The sequence below is a fragment of the Vicia villosa genome, linkage group LG7, assembly GCF_029867415.1.
Source record: "Vicia villosa cultivar HV-30 ecotype Madison, WI linkage group LG7, Vvil1.0, whole genome shotgun sequence".
Classification (NCBI taxonomy): domain Eukaryota; kingdom Viridiplantae; phylum Streptophyta; class Magnoliopsida; order Fabales; family Fabaceae; genus Vicia; species Vicia villosa.
This window is the reverse complement of record NC_081186.1, coordinates 6,696,781-6,713,185: the sequence shown is the minus strand read 5'-3', so window position 1 is coordinate 6,713,185 and position 16,405 is coordinate 6,696,781. Positions and strand designations below refer to the sequence as shown.

Genomic DNA, 16,405 nt, shown 5'->3' with positions numbered 1-16,405 from the left:
TTTTCAAATGGTGAACCTAATGACCATGGTACCAATTGCATATGAAATATAATTGAATTTCCTTCAAAATGAGCTTTGGTTTGATTTTTTTGGATGAAGGATGAGAGAGTTATGACCAGTCAAAGTTTAGTTGACTTTTTAGGAGAAAACCCTAATTTTGAATCTTAGGGTTTTGTTGATTTTTGATCTTTCCTTGATGAATTATGATCATCCAATGATCAAATGATGAATCCTTTGACAAAATATGGATGTTGACAAAAAATTTCATTTTTGACTGTCTGTTGACTTTTTTGGTCAAACGGGTCGTCTGTTGACTGTTTGAGCTGCTGACGGTGCGTCTGGGTGAATTGAAGTTTGAAAATTTGCATGGTTGTACTTTGAGATATATGGAGGTCCATGAAATCCATTTGAGGTCTCAAAAACTTGTTTCTCCTGAAAAAACAATAAACCCTAATTAGGGACTGTTTGTGTAGGAGACAGTTAAGCGTACCTGATTTTTGTGCAGTACTGAGTCTCTGCTAATTATGTGATATTCAGAAGACTTCTAGAACAAAAATCTTGGAATTTTGAATTGCAAAAGATTGATTTGATTGATGGTACAAGACACGGAGAATTGCACTGTCAGTAGTTTGACTGTCAACTGACTGTTCAGGTATTAATGTAGCAGTTAGAGTGAAAAATCAACAGTCACAGTTGATTTTCTTTTTGTTGTTTTTGTTTTATGTGAAAGATGAAAGTTTATTTACATGACTTGTTAAAAACACAGACATAATAAATAACTAATATTTAATGTATGCGAGCAAAATTACCGATAATAACCCTGAAAATCATTTAATGCACAGAAAAATAAATATTTAACTGGCAGAAAACACGCAAAATATTATCTGAATAATTAAGAAACAGTACGACAAATAGTACAACATTAAATACTGACAGTACAAATATTACATACGATAATGAACAGTACGACGAGTAAACGGTACATTTAAGAAAATAAGAGATACGGCAAACTTTAAGAATGACGAATAATAACCCATGCTACAAACAATAACATGTAGATGATTGGGAGTGTCAACATCCCAGGTCCACATTTTTTCGGGCTATGTAGACAGAAGAAAGACATGATTACTGCCACAACGGTGATGACCATAAGAAAACACGTCTCTATCCGCTTTGCCATTTTGTCGGGGAAGGAAGAGAGAATGAATGTGAAGTAGAAATTAGAGAGATGAATTAGAATTTGATGTGAGATTTTATGGAAAAAAAATGAGAGGTATTTATAGAATGAAAAGAAGGATAGAGAAGTTGGGGAATGAAGTGATTCCGTACAAAAGGAAAATTTGAGTGGAAGTAAGATTTTGAAAGAAAGTGTATGATAATGTTGGAAAAAAGAGAGATGTATAGAATAAAGTTAGGATTTGATTTTTGAAAAAGAGATTTAAAAAGAAAGGAAAAGATTTTGAAAATAATGGAATATAGTACAAAAGTTAGTGGGAAACAAAAAATTATAATAATACTTGTTACCAGTACAGTCTGAATCCCCGATCTCTGCGCCTGCAAAAGATTTAATTCTGTACCAATTGTGTCAGTACTATTTATCTGCAAATAAATATCAAATAAATAGCGTGTGTGAAGTAATAAACAGTACTTGGCGTTTGCGTAAGAATAAATCAAACAGTGAGCCAAAATACCGTAAGAATTCTAAAAACCAAGTATTCATAAATCAGGCTATGAAAATCCAAGATTATATGAAACTCTTATTTTTTAGATTGAAGTTTTCTTGAAAAAAAGATGCGGGCAAATTTTGGGGTATAACAAATGGTATTGACAAGGTAGGCCAAAAATATGGCTAAAAACAAGTAACAAAGTCACACAAAAATTATACAAAAATCAACATGTAAATGATACAAAAGAATAAAAGAAGTGATCCAAAAGTTAATATTAAATCAACCTAAAAATACTACTATTTTAATGAGATATTTATGTGGGAAATTTTATCAATTAATGACTAAAAGAAACTACAAATTAAACTCTAAAAAAATCTAAAATCTATCAAGTTTATGTGAGTCAGGGGGGTGCTAAGTTGAATTACGGGCGTGCAGTCAGTGGTTATGGACGCTGGGCCTAACAGGGAGAGGCCCAAGGGATTGTTTTTGATTCAAACTTAGTGTGGCCAAAAAGGCGTGTGGGCTTGAGGAAGATATCGGCCCAGCAGAGTTTGATCTCTGATTTTTGTTTGACTTAAAGAAAATGGCGCATGGGCCCAGGGGGTGTGAAAATCAGAATTATTGAGCCCAAGCTTGTTTTGTTTGATCCATGTATTTTCAGAAATAATAATTAAAAAAGTAATAATAATAAGGAAAAGAAAGGGAGACAGGCTTTTAACGTTGTGGCTATCAGACTCCCTCAAACTCAATATTCTCCCTCGTTCTTATCTCTCTGAACCATCACCGCCGCTTCGGCACGCCCACGGCGGCGGCTGCGGCGGTTCCCTCCCTGAAACCTAATCAAGATCCACCATTTGATTCTTCTCGACATCCTATTTCTAAATCCACGACCATCTTTCCTCAATTTCAAACCACCTTTTCTAAATCTAACAAAATCTCCCGAACCCTAAGTTCAACCAAAGTGAAATTAAATTGCCAAGGTAGCGAATCGAATCACGAGACCTTAGGGTAAATATCCAGGAAGATTTGAACTACATCACGATGAGAAGAATCACGCAAGAAAGAAAGAGGAAATAAAAAGCGACGCTTACCTACCGAAGTAGCTCCGGCGGCTCTTCAACGGCGTGGATTTGGCGAAATAAACGCGAGGATATACTTCAATCTCAGGTAACTTCCACGCGTATCTCGATTTTCCAATTTTCTTCTCCTTCTTCGATTCTTCTTTCTTGAATTTCTCGATCTTGTTGTTGATGTTGCGTTGAGGGAGAGTGAGGATTCTGTATGATGATGGGAGATGAGGGCTAAGCTCTATTGTAACAAAGCTTCAGAGGTTGAAGCTTTGCTCAACAATGGAAGTGAGCGTATGGTGAATATGAGGGAGATGAAGTTGCAGAGAACTGAGATGAGAGGAAGAAGAAGAGGATTGAATGAGTGATGTCCAGAGGAATGATTGAAGGTGAGGGATAAGTTATATAGAGGTTGAGGGATGAAGAGATTCAGTTAGAGATTGAGAGTGATTGAGGGCCCTAGGATGAGATTTGGTTATGAATTGGAGGGTGAGGATTTAGTTGTTAGTTACATGTTAGTTTTATTTCTGTTTTTGGTTGGAAGTTGGTTATGAATCTGTTATAGAGAGTTGGAAATTCTGTTGAGGTTAGTTATATGGTAGTTAGGAAACGGTTAGAAGGTTTGGAAATTAGTTATGGTGGTCATGATTCTGTTGGCTATGGATGTTAGTTGTGATGCTCAGTTGGAATTTGTTTTGAACTTGGTATGAGTGTGGCTTATTATTTGTGTATGGGCTGATGTGAATTGTATGGTTTTGAATACTGACTTGTTTTCATTGGATGAGACTTCTGTACAAGACCTGTTTTTGGATTGCTTTCCTGCTTCTAACATGCTGCCACTGTTTTGATGCAGGTTGGAGTTACAATGTGAATATGAACCCCTTCTTGTATATCCGCTTATGGTTTCGACACCAACCTGGTATGGAATTAATTTACTGATGATAAAAACAGAATCCCTACTGCCTGGACAGTATCAATGCTTCAGTGTGATTGTTTGATTGCAGGATTTTTCAGGATCGTGTATGGAAATGTTAGGGTGTAAGGATGACTCTAAGGTGTGAGGCTCGGATATGTTCGTATGGTGTATCGAATGAGGTGCAGTAAGCTGGTGTAGCAGGTATGGGGTAATAGAGTCCCACTTTAGAACTCTAAACTTTGGTGTGGTCTTTTGGTTATTTTGAATATGTTATGTAGTTTGTGTATGAATTCTGTTTGAATGGCATGGTGCTGATTTGTATTGCAAAATTTTGGTAGGGATGTATATGTATGAATGTAGTGTGGATATGGTTGATATGTCTTGGAACTGTATGAAAATGCATTGTATGGTTATGGTTCTTTTATGCATCAGGTTTGGCAAGTATTTCGGGGTTAACATGTATGTGAACTGAATATGAGATGGTGATGTCTGGACTCAATTACAGTTAGGCTGGATTTTCTGTTATGGCTTCCCCATTCAATATTCCAATTTTCTCCCAATTCAAATTTCTCCTCCTGAACAAATGCAGGGCTGAGGTGATTGTTTTGCAATAGGTGGAGAAGGATGTTGAACATGAAGCATGTGGTTTTATGGATTGGAATGTGTGGAACGGTTTGGTTCATGATCGGGCTTCCTTTCTTGTGGTTCATAACTCTGTTATTTTTGAATCTTGTGAGTTAACCTTGGTTTTATGCTGCAATTCTAATTATGCAGGGTGTTTAAAGTGGCAGCTTATGGCATGGGATTATATGGACTTGTACTTTTGAAGGGTTGAATATTGTAGAGTTGTGGATTAATTTGAAAGTCTTGAAGGGTGTGAAGTAGGATTAGGGACAATATTTTTTTGATGTAATTCTTTTGTAGTTTAACTTTTTGTAATGGATATCGAATAATGTGATTTTCTTTGGAATTGGATATTTTCTTTGGATATTTGAATGGTGGATGAATGAGATTTACTTTTGAATTTGAATTTTGAGCTCTTAGAGGGATCTTTGATGTTTGAATGAAAATCGAGATCATGAATATAACCTTGAATGTCATTTAGATAACTTTCAATTATGCCTTAGCCTTGTGACTTGAATTTCTAGGAACTAATCATGAATGAATTTTGCACATGAAAATCCTCACTTTGTGTTCAAATCCAAACCATCTTTCTCTTGAAGCAATCCCAACAAATGAATGGTAAAGACAATCCTAATCCTTCACATAGAACATCTTAAAGCGAGCTTTAACCAAGATAACACCATAAGAATGATACCTTTAAATATCTTGAGAAGCATAGAGCAAGTAACGAGGAGCCCTTAAACGACCTTGGTTAGGAAAATAAATCCTAATCCCTAGCCACGGTGAATTTTTATGAAGCAACCCTTGTAAATGGAGGAGAAAGAATCCATAGTGCCCATACTTCAAACCCAGCTTCCACAGTCCCATACTCGAAGAATAACTTAGATGAATCGAGCTTGAATGAAGTAGAAGCCCCAATCCTTGATCCCAAGCCCAACTTATTGATTAGTGATGCATGATGTGTTAATAACCTAATGGAAAGATGATGCATATGAAATGAGAAGCTTAAGCCAGTTAGGAATAAATAGGTGGGCAAATTTTGGGGTGCAACAGCTGCCCCTATTTAATCGTCTTAAACCTGAAGGTGAGATTGGCGTTAGCCTTTTGAACGTTCGAGGTATAAGAAGATTAAATACTAAAGTACCAGAAAATTTGCGCTCAGAGTAACAGATGGATGTCCTTTTTATTTTTTGACTGCCTCCACTTAACAAGCTTCGGCAGGTAACAATATGATATTCCCGTAGGATTTCCTCGAAGGAAAAAAGAATTGGTGATTCCTATTTGCAACAGGCAAGTGCAAAAGATTGGATTGCCATGACACTTTTTTTTGGAGTATATGACAAAAGTCCACAACTCGAGGGTTGGGACACTTATGACTCGTAAGTCGGGAACTAACGACTCGACGGTCGGAAAGCAAAAGATTCACAACACGAGGGTTGGAAAACTGACGACTCGAGGGTCGGAAAGCAAAGGATTCACAACACGAGGGTTGGAAAACTGACGACTCAAGGGTCAGAAAGCAAAGGATTCACAACACGAGGGTTGGAAAACTGACGACTCGAAGGTCGGAAAGCAAAGGATTCACAACACGAGGGTTGGAAAACTGACGACTCGAAGGTCGAAAAGCAAAGGATTCATAACACGAGGGTTGGAAAACTGACGAATCGAGGGTCGGAAAGCAAAGGATTCACAACACGAGGGTTGGAAAACTGACGACTCGAAGGTCGGAAAGTAAAGGATTCACAACACGAGGGTTGGAAAACTGACGACTCGAAGGTCGGAAAGCAGGATTCACAACATGAAGGTAAGAAAACTGACGACTCGAAAGTCGGAAAGCAAAGGATTCATAACACGGGGGTTTGAAAACTGAAGACTCGAGGGTCGGAAAGCAAAGGATTCACAACTCAACGGTTGGAATCTTCACGACAAAAGGTCGAAAACTCACGACTCGAGGTCGGAAAACAAAGGATTCACAACACGATGGTTGGAAAAATCACTGGATCTGAAGGGGTATGCTGATAACCACCGGGCTTGAACATGGAGGACTAATCAACACTGGACCTGACCGAAGGATGCCCATAATCACGGGACTTGAAAGGGATGCCAATAATCATTGGACTTGACCGAAGAAGACCAGCAGTGGCTAGACTCTATTGGGGATGTTATTAAACACTGGTTTTGCAAGGAAACATTGATGCTCACGAAGCATAAGAACTACATGGATCCCACAGGCCGAAAGGTGGGGTATAACTCTACAAGAGTGACAATCATTCGATTTGCCACACACTAAGTATGGATCATCCAAACGATTGAACTTGACAAACGGGAAATAACCACATAGACAATGATCTTGAAGGAGAAAGACATCGTATTCAATCCACCATAGAGAGAGAATGTGAGACTTCTTCTGGGAATATATTACCTTGTGCTTTTGGAGCACGCACAAACCGGCTTATGCATTGATGCATGTTTGAATTCTTCAATGGCGTAATGCTCCATATTCATGGAAATGCTACGCATTTTTGTAGATGCGATGTGAATACAATGATTACTATATGCAGAGATAACGAGGGCCCTTTAAAGAATATTCTTCAGACTTATTTATCGAGCTTCGTTTCTAACCTTGGGAGAGGTAAACACCAGGGAGGTTCCCCTTAGTGTTAAGAACTCTGTGGGGGTGCCAATAGACATTGGACTTTAACTTACAAGACATACTTCTTATTTGACTTGAAGAGTACTTCTGAATTCTCAGCATGTGCCATTGCTTGGGGAATTTTCAGCTCGAGGAGATTCCCTCAATTCACCATGTTGGGGATTAAAAACCCACATAAGGAACTTTGGTTAGGGATGTATAACAACTCCTAGGAGAAATTAACTCCTATACTTGGGGAGAGAGTGAATTCTCAGGAGAAATAAACTCCTATGCTTGAGGAATGGAATTAACTCTCAGGAAAAATAAACTCCTATGCTTGGGGAGAGAGTGAATTCTCAGGAGAAATAAACTCCTATGCTTGGGGAGAGAGTAACTTGTTGGGGAAAAGAATTGTGATACCTATCAACTTTATGATGGTCAACTGCACTTTAAAAGTGAACGACGGTTCCTTCAATACAAATCAAAAGATTGTGCCCCAGGCTGCCTGACTTAAGAAGGTATCTGATTCACGAAGACATTTGCCTCGAAAGGATCCTTACACCATAATTACTTGTGAAAATCTGCCCCAGCCTATTCAATTATTTGAAATATTCTTTCTCTTGCTCGACAGATCCTTGAAGAGATTTTTCGAATCTCGTCATAACTGCCCCAGATTGAGTGCGCTTGAAAGATTCCTCGACGTCACTACTTCAGATTGATTGAAATCAAGAGAGAGATTCCTCGACTTGATAAGCCCTGATTGGTCAAATTTGAGATGTCAAACCTTGATTTTCTTTCCCTAGATAGGATGAACTCCCGAGAGAGATTCCTCGTCGTGACTGCCCTTGATTATGTACATCTTATCAGAATCCTCGAGTTTTACATCCCTTAAGATCCCACACATCATGGAAGCAACTTTACCACACTCAATAGAGTATTCAAAACCTTCAAGGTAATCAATCAAAGAGAGTATCCACTGCTCATGCTCAATAGAGTATTCAGACTTCTCCCCTCATGGTAACCAATCAATGAAGGTATCAACTGATTATGCTCAATGGAGTCTCCAGGCAACATGCCCCTTGACATCAGTCTCTGAAATGATTTATTTTTACTCTAAGGAGTTCTCAAGTCTCTTGTACTTTGACATGATCAAGCCCTTGATGGATTCTCATCGAGGAAACTTCCTTGATGTTTAAGCAAATGTCTTGTATGCAAAAGAATGTTAATTCTAAGAATGACATTTCTAATGCAAAGCTTATGCTAGTCTTGACGTTTAAACAAACTCTTTATGAAATGAAGTTGCGACCTCATGTGAATGAAACACTAGTTATCACAACCTCAATTTTTGTATATGAAAGATAAAGCGAGCATACGATACCAACATGGATATGTGTTACGCTTTATTGGGAGTCAGCTAAAAGCTATCTCATCGGAATGCGTCTTTGAAATAAACCCTACTTCAATTAGGACTTTTAAGGGTTATAACTTAGCCGGGTTCATGGTTTTAAGAAACAAAGGATTTTTAGGCTCAAAATTATTTGGTTCCCACCCCTTCGTGATGTTCTCCAGTCCTAAGTTCAGTTAACTCAACATGAGTGTTCATCCCTCACAAGGAATTTTGAAACGGTCGAGGAATCAATAAGGTTTTTCGGACATGGCAGCCGCTCACCTTTTATTCTTTTGATTCATTATCACACGACTTTGTTCTTGCTTTATTTTCGCCATCATTTTCTTTTTATTGCTATATTCTTTTCTTTCATCACTTTTCTTTTCATTTTATTTTTTCCCCTTTTTTTTTACTCTTTTTTTTGAACAAGTCGTGTGATCTCACATTGTCTTTAACTCGTTGGAGGTGATGTGACTGTCTCATTCCATGATTGATGAAGGATTACCATTGTGGTATCGTCATCTTTTTTCCTCTTGATGGGTGAAGGACAAACATTGTAGTTTTGACTTTCCTCAACCTTTTGATGGATAACCATTGTTGTATCCCTAGATGCATGCTCTTGATGAGTTTTGAACACTCGGTCAAATTAACTGAACACTACCCTGCCCCAGGGTTAAAATTAAGGGTTTTTTCTGATTAGAAAAGAAACTCCTACTTCAAGGCTCAAAAGGGGTAACGAGGGTCTATCTCCCTTATATCTCTGGTGTTTGGGGATTTGAAACAATGCTTGTACATCATCAGTATGGTTTTATTCAAAAATACACAATTAGGGATTTTTGCATTTTTTTCATCATTCTCCCTCTGCTCGTTGCCTAAGCAAGCGACAAGTAAAGTTGGTATCGTAATGCCAAAAACATCCTTTTTTTGTGAATACGAATGGATTACTTCAAGACAAACATAAACAATGTATTATGATTTTTATTCAGAAATTAACAAATTTTTACATGCTAGCAATGCTTAAACAAACAAAGAAAGACTACAAATGAAAATGCAGTAAAGAACTAAATGAATGCCATTGTTGAGGAGACTTGACTCCGTATGGACTTATTGCTTCAGAAGATCTACTGAGTCAAAGGAGAACTTCAATTTTGGCCCTCAGGTGTGAAAGTGATAGCCATAGAATCAATCAGGTCTTAGACCTTGTCTTTGAATGGCTGACAATCTTCAATTGAATGCCTAGGTGCCCCAGCATGGTAGCTACAACTAACATTAGGGTCAAATCCCTCAGGATACGGGAAAGAAACAGGCTTCAACAGATTTGGTTCTACCGAGGAAAGATTGATCAAGTGAGAAAACAACTTATCACGAGTCATAGGAATAGGATCATACACTCTCTTAGGCCTTCTGTGTCTCTATCTGCCTTGTGGATTTCGATTCTGTTGATAATTCCGCCTTTGTGGCACATATTGAACCGATTGATCATGTGGAACAGAATTCCGCTGAACAAACCGGATGGGAGGATGACTGAGAGTTGCAGCACAAATCTGTGGGTCATTCTGAACATAAGTAACTTCTAATGCTTCATGACAAGAGATATGATCAGGAGGATAATCAGGAGATTCCTCTTCGTACTCAAAAAATGCATGGGTTTCTTCAGCCATTTGCTTAGGGAATTCAGAAGGAGTATCAACAACTCGGACATTACCATTCCTAATACCATTCTCCATACGTTCTCCGACGAGAACCAATTCTGCAAAATCAGAGGCTTTACATGCAGCCAAACATTGGTAGTACGGACTTTCCATCACATCCTTGAACATATCCAGAAGCTCTTTCTCTAAGAGGGGAGGTTGAACTCTAGCAGCTAACTCTCTCCATCTTCGGGCATATTCTCTGAACGATTCATCAGTTTTCTGAGTCAAAGCTTGGAGTTGCATTCTGGTTGGAGCCATGTTACTATTATGCCTGTAACGCTTAACAAAGGCTTCTTCTAGTTCTTTCCAAGTTCGGACATCGGTTCTTTCGAGTTGATTATACCACTCAAGAGATGTGCCACTGAGGCTATCCTTAAAGAAATGCATTAACAGCTTGTCATTCTCAGCATAAGGAGCCATTTTGTTGCAAAATGCCTTTACATGAGCTATCGGACACGTGGTACCCTTGTACTTCTCAAAGTTGGGAACTTTGAACTTAGCAGGAATCTTAATACCAGGCACTAGACACAAACCAGCAGCGTCTAAATCAATAGAGTCACGACCTTCCATGGCTTTCAACCTTTCATCCAGGAGGTGGAATCTTTTGTCCAACTTGTTAATCAGGAACCTGAAGGCTTCAAATTATGAATTATTCTCATGATGCGAAGTCTCCTTAACGGGAATTGGAATCTCAACAGTGTTTCTGACGTTCTGATTCACAAGACCTTCTCCTGTGTTAAGATTAACATCTGCATCTGGACTCTGAAGAACCTGTCTCAACTCTTCGTTTCTAAAAGCAAGGGCTTGAATAGCCTCCATACACTGATTCAGGTTAATCCCCATTTATGTCTTCATCTCATTCAAGTCCTCACGGAGTTGTTCCCTCATTAACTTTCGAGTACAATGGTGAGAAGTCAATTTTGTTGTTGAAGTTAAAATCTGAGAAGAAAGGGCCCCCATAAGCTTCTGAGAGAACTATGAAATGCATGTATTATGAATGCATGTTTCATTTCTAAGGGATCCTAAAGGCTTTTCACACTTTTGTTTCTCTTTTATTCTCCTTTTCTTTTTTTTCTTTTTTTTTTGCATATAGTATCTTTTCTTTTTTCCTTTTCCATCTTTTCGGTTTTTCTACTTTTTTCGTTTCCTCTTTCTTTTCCCTTTTTTTTTAGAATAAGACTTAAGGATCCCCCACAAATGAAGTGGATGAAGGAATGATGTTATGCAATGCAAAAGCATGGGATCAAGGTCCATATAATCTTAGTAGCATCTGTATGATCTCTAGATAACTGATGTGAAGCCTCTATACGAGTCAAATGTCACAGGATCAAAGGTTCGACGCCTTTTTGAATACCAGCATATCAAGCACCATGAGAACAGACCGAATAAAGGTCCAACCTCAAATATGAAGGAGCCAAGGTATGTAGGAGCCAAGTTTTCCTGTCCCACCCCAATCTCACAGGTATGTAGTCTAGACACGAACAAGTGGTCCCTAATGGTCACTAGGGTCTACAGTTCCCGTGGGGTACAAAGTGTTTGAGGCAACAAGCGTGCTAGACACGGTGTTCCATGAAAGAACCTCACCCAGTTGTGGTACCCCATGTCAAGCTCGATAATAGCAAGCGTTATGGGAGTCAACATGAGCATCCACGCTAATCCTATGTGTCATTGGCCTGGGTAGTGGGCCTTTTACCTTACACAAACCCCCACCTACAAAACAAAGCAGAAAAATATGTGGCCCCCACGGGGGCCCATAATATAGTCCAGATGCATGCAGAAAGTAAACATGACATGCAAGCAGAAAATAAACAGGCTATGCAAGCATATATACAAGATGTAAACATATAAATAAACAAATAAACACCCAATAAACGAAACAAACAAAGGCTAGGATAGACTCGCTAAGAATGGACCAGCACAGGTCTATCAACATCCCCAGCAGAGTCGCCTGCCGTCGCTACCGCGAAAAATGGATCAGAGTCGCCACTATTATATTTATCCCATCACGGGAAAGGAATACCAGGAAACCTAACTCGGAACAAGAACAAGGTCTTACGACCAGAGAACAGTGCATGGGAGTCGGTTACGCAAGGGGAAGGTTTTAGCACCCCTCACGCCCATCGTACTTGATGGTATCCACCTATGTTTGTTTCTATCTAAAGGGTGTCAATGTCTAAAACCTAAATGCGAATGCATGCAAAAGAAATACGGGGAAAAGAAGGAATTATTTACAATTGTGCTCGCTTAGGCCCCGCGACCTAATGCTTATGTATCCCTTACAAGGAATCAGAGCTACCGTAGTTCGGCTCAATATTTTCTATGTTTTGGTGTTTTTTAGGTGAACAGAGGTTAAAGTCGCACTCCACGATGCTCGACCTTTGGAGACTTACACGCCTAATTATGGAATGGATTCAACATGTTCTTAAGAGTGCCACGAAGGCGAGAGACAGAGGAGAGTTTGAGCGTTTCGAGGGAATCCCTTAAGCAAGGGAAGCTCGAGTTACTCTTTGGTTTGTGTTTTTTATGATTGGGAACTTCCACTCAAGTGGGACCCTTAAGCAAGGGAGACTCGAGCTTTCATTCCCTATTTATCATTTTTCAACCTTTATTAATGTTTTAGGTATTTTCTTGGTATTTTTTAAAGGGATTTTATTTTGAGTATTTATTAAGTGTTTTAATGTTGTAAAAGAAAGAGAAATGAAAAAAGGGGGAACTAGCCTAATTTCTAAACCTAGAGTTATTGTCTATGTACGAAGGAAGAGAATCTAAACCTAATGTTAACATACTAATGGTATTGACAAGGTAGGCCAAAAATATGGCTAAAAACAAGTAACAAAGTCACACAAAAATTATACAAAAATCAACATGTAAATGATACAAAAGAATAAAAGTGATCCACAAGTTAATACTAAATCAACCTAAAAATACTACTATTTTTATGAGATATTTATGTGGGAAATTTTATCAATTAATGACTAAAAGAAACTACAAATTAAACTCTAAAAAAAATCTAAAATCTATCAAGTTTATGTGAGTCAGGGGGGTGCTAAGTTGAATTATGGGCGTGCAGTCAGTGGTTATGGACGCTGGGCCTAACAGGGAGAGGCCCAAAGGATTGTTTTTAATTCAGACTTAGTGTGGCCAAAAAGGCGTGTGGGCTTGAGGAAGATATCGGCCCAACAGAGTTTGATCTATGATTTTTGTTTGACTTAATGAAAATGGCGCATGGGCCCAGGGGGGTGTGAAAATCTGAATTATTGAGCCCAAGCTTGTTTTGTTTGGTCCATGTATTTTCAGAAATAATAATTAAAAAAAAGTAATAATAATAAGGAAAAGAAAAGGGAGACAGGCTTTTAACGTTGTGGCTATCAGACTCCCTAAAACTCAATATTCTCCCTCGTTTTTATCTCTTTGAACCATCACCGCCGCTCCGGCACGCCCACGGCGGCGGCTGCGGCGGTTCCCTCCCAGAAACCTAATCAAGATCCACCATTTGATTCTTCTCGACATCCTATTTCTAAATCCACGACCAACTTTCCTCAATTTCAAACAACCTTTTCTAAATCTAACAAAATCTCCCGAACCCTAAGTTCAACCAAAGTGAAATTAAATTGCCAAGGTAGCGAATCGAATCACGAGACCTTAGGGTAAATATCCAGGAAGATTTGAACTACATCACGGTGAGAAGAATCACGCAAGAAAGCAAGAGGAAATAAAAAACGACACTTACCTACCGGAGTAGCTCCGACGGCTCTTCAACGGCGTGGATTTGGCGAAATAAACGCGAGGATATACTTCAATCTCAGGTAACTTCCACGCGTATCTCGATTTTCCAATTTTCTTCTCCTTCTTCAATTCTTCTTTCTTGAATTTCTGGATCTTGTTGTTGATGTTGCGTTGAGGGAGAGTGAGGATTTTGTATGATGATGGGAGATGAGGGCTAAGCTGTATTGTAACAAAGCTTCAAAGGTTGAAGCTTTGCTCAACAACGGAAGTGAGCGTATGGTGAATATGAGGGAGATGAAGTTGCAGAGAACTGAGATGAGAGGAAGAAGAAGAGGATTGAATGAGTGATGTCCAGAGGAATGATTGAAGGTGAGGGATCAGTTATATAGAGGTTGAGGGATGAAGATATTCAGTTAGAGATTGAGAGTGATTGAGGGCCCTAGGATGAGATTCGGTTATGAATTGGAGGGTCAGGATTTAGTTGTTAGTTAAATGTTAGTTTTATTTCTGTTTTTGGTTGGAAGTTGGTTATGAATCTGTTATAGAGAGTTGGAAATTCTGTTGAGGTTAGTTATATGGTAGTTAGGAAACAGTTAGAAGGTTTGGAAATTAGTTATGGTAGTCATGATTTTGTTGGCGATGGATGTTAGTTGTGATGCTCAGTTGGAATTTGTTTTGAACTTGGTTTGAGTGTGGCTTATTATTTGTGTATGGGCTGATGTGAATTGTATGGTTTTGAATACTGACTTGTTTTCATTGGATGAGACTTCTGTACAAGACCTGTTTTTGGATTGCTTTCCTGCTTCTAACATGCTGCCACTGTTTTGATGCAGGTTGGAGTTACAATGTGAATATGAACCCCTTCTTGTATATCCGCTTATGGTTTCGGCACCGACCTGGTATGGAATTAATTTACTGATGATAAAAAAAGAATCCCTACTGCCTGGACAGTATCGATGCTTCAGTGTGATTGTTTGATTGCAGGATTTTTCAGGATCGTGTATGGAAATGTTAGGGTGTAAGGATGACTCTAAGGTGTGAGGCTCGGATATGTTCGTATGGTGTATCGAATGAGGTGCAGTAAGCTGGTGTAGCAGGTATGGGGTAATAGAGTCCCACTTTAGAACTCTACACTTTGGTGTGGTCTTTTGGTTATTTTGAATATGTTATGTAGTTTGTGTATGAATTTTGTTTGAATGGCATGGTGCTAATTTGTATTGAAAAATTTTGGCAGGGATGTATATGTATGAATGTAGTGTAGATATGGTTGATATGTCTTGGAACTGTATGAAAATGCATTGTATGGTTATGGTTCTTTTATGCATCAGGTTTGGCAAGTATTTCGGGGTTAACATGTATGTGAACTGAATATGAGATGGTGATGTCTGGACTCAATTACGGTTAGGCTGGATTTTCTGTTATGGCTTCCCAATTCAATATTCCAATTTTCTCCCGATTCAAATTTCTCCTCCTGAACAAATGCAGGGCTAAGGTGATTGTTTTGCAATAGGTGGAGAAGGATGTTGAACATGAAGCATGTGGTTTGATGGATTGGAATGTGTGGAACAGTTTGGTTCATGATCGGGCTTCCTTTCTTGTGGTTCAGAACTCTGTTATTTTTTAATCTTGTGAGTTAACCTTGGTTTTATGCTGCAATTCTAATTATGCAGGGTGTTTAAAGTGGCAGCTTATGGCATGGGATTATATGGACTTGTACTTTTGAAGGGTTGAATATTGTAGAGTTGTGGATTAATTTGAAAGTCTTGAAGGGTGTGAAGTAGGATTAGGGACAATATTTTTTTGATGTAATTCTTTTGTAGTTTGACTTTTTGTAATGGATATCGAATAATGTGATTTTCTTTGGAATTGGATATTTTCTTTGGATATTTGAATGGTGGATGAATGAGATTGACTTTTGAATTTGAATTTTGAGCTCTTAGAGGGATCTTTGATGTTTGAATGAAAATCGAGATCATGAATATAACCTTGAATGTCATTTAGATAACTTTCAATTATGCCTTAGCCTTGTGAATTGAATTTCTAGGAACTAATCATGAATGAATTTTGAACATGAAAATCCTCACTTTGTGTTCAAATCCAAACCATCTTTCTCTTGAAGCAATCCCAACAAATGAATGGTAAAAACAATCCTAATCCTTCACATAAAACATCTTAAAGCGAGCTTTAACCAAGATAACACCATAAGAATGATACCTTTAAATCTCTTGAGAAGCATAGAGCAAGTAACGAGGAACCCTTAAACGATCTTGGTTAGGAAAAAAAAAATCTAATCCCTAGCCACGGTGAATTTTTATGAAGCAACCCTTGTAACTGGAGGAGAAAGAATCCATAATGCCCATACTTCAAACCCAGCTTCCACAGTCCCATACTCGAAGAATAACTTAGATGAATCGAGCTTGAATGAAGTAGAAGCCCCAATCCTTGATCCCAAGCCCAACTCATTGATTAGTGATGCATGATGTGTTAATGTCCTAATGGAAAGATGATGCATATGAAATGAGAAGCTTAAGCCAGTTAGGACTAAATAGGTGGGCAAATTTTGGGGCGCAACACCTAGTTCGCTAACGAAAAATGCTTTCACATGGTTCACCACCTTACCTCCAAATTCCATAGACGCTTGGGCACATTTGGAGAGGATGTTCCATGAACAATTCTACATGGGACAAACCAA

General features: G+C 38.6%; 2 long non-coding RNA genes across 3 annotated transcripts; both read left to right on the top strand.

Moving 5' to 3' along the window:
- Window positions 1–2,417: 2,417 nt before the first annotated feature.
- LOC131616929 (uncharacterized) lies at window positions 2,418–4,603 on the top strand. Its single transcript, XR_009288332.1, has 3 exons — window positions 2,418–2,834; window positions 3,588–3,851; window positions 4,083–4,603. It is a non-coding gene; the product is annotated as an uncharacterized LOC131616929 (long non-coding RNA).
- Window positions 4,604–13,349: 8,746 nt separating this feature from the next.
- LOC131616928 (uncharacterized) lies at window positions 13,350–15,586 on the top strand. Of its 2 annotated transcripts, none has more exons than XR_009288330.1 (5): window positions 13,350–13,793; window positions 14,547–14,612; window positions 14,698–14,810; window positions 15,042–15,113; window positions 15,199–15,586. It is a non-coding gene; the product is annotated as an uncharacterized LOC131616928 (long non-coding RNA). The 2 variants fall into 2 exon arrangements; XR_009288331.1 differs by having other exon boundaries at window positions 14,948–15,113.
- The last annotated feature ends 819 nt before the right edge of the window (window positions 15,587–16,405 follow it).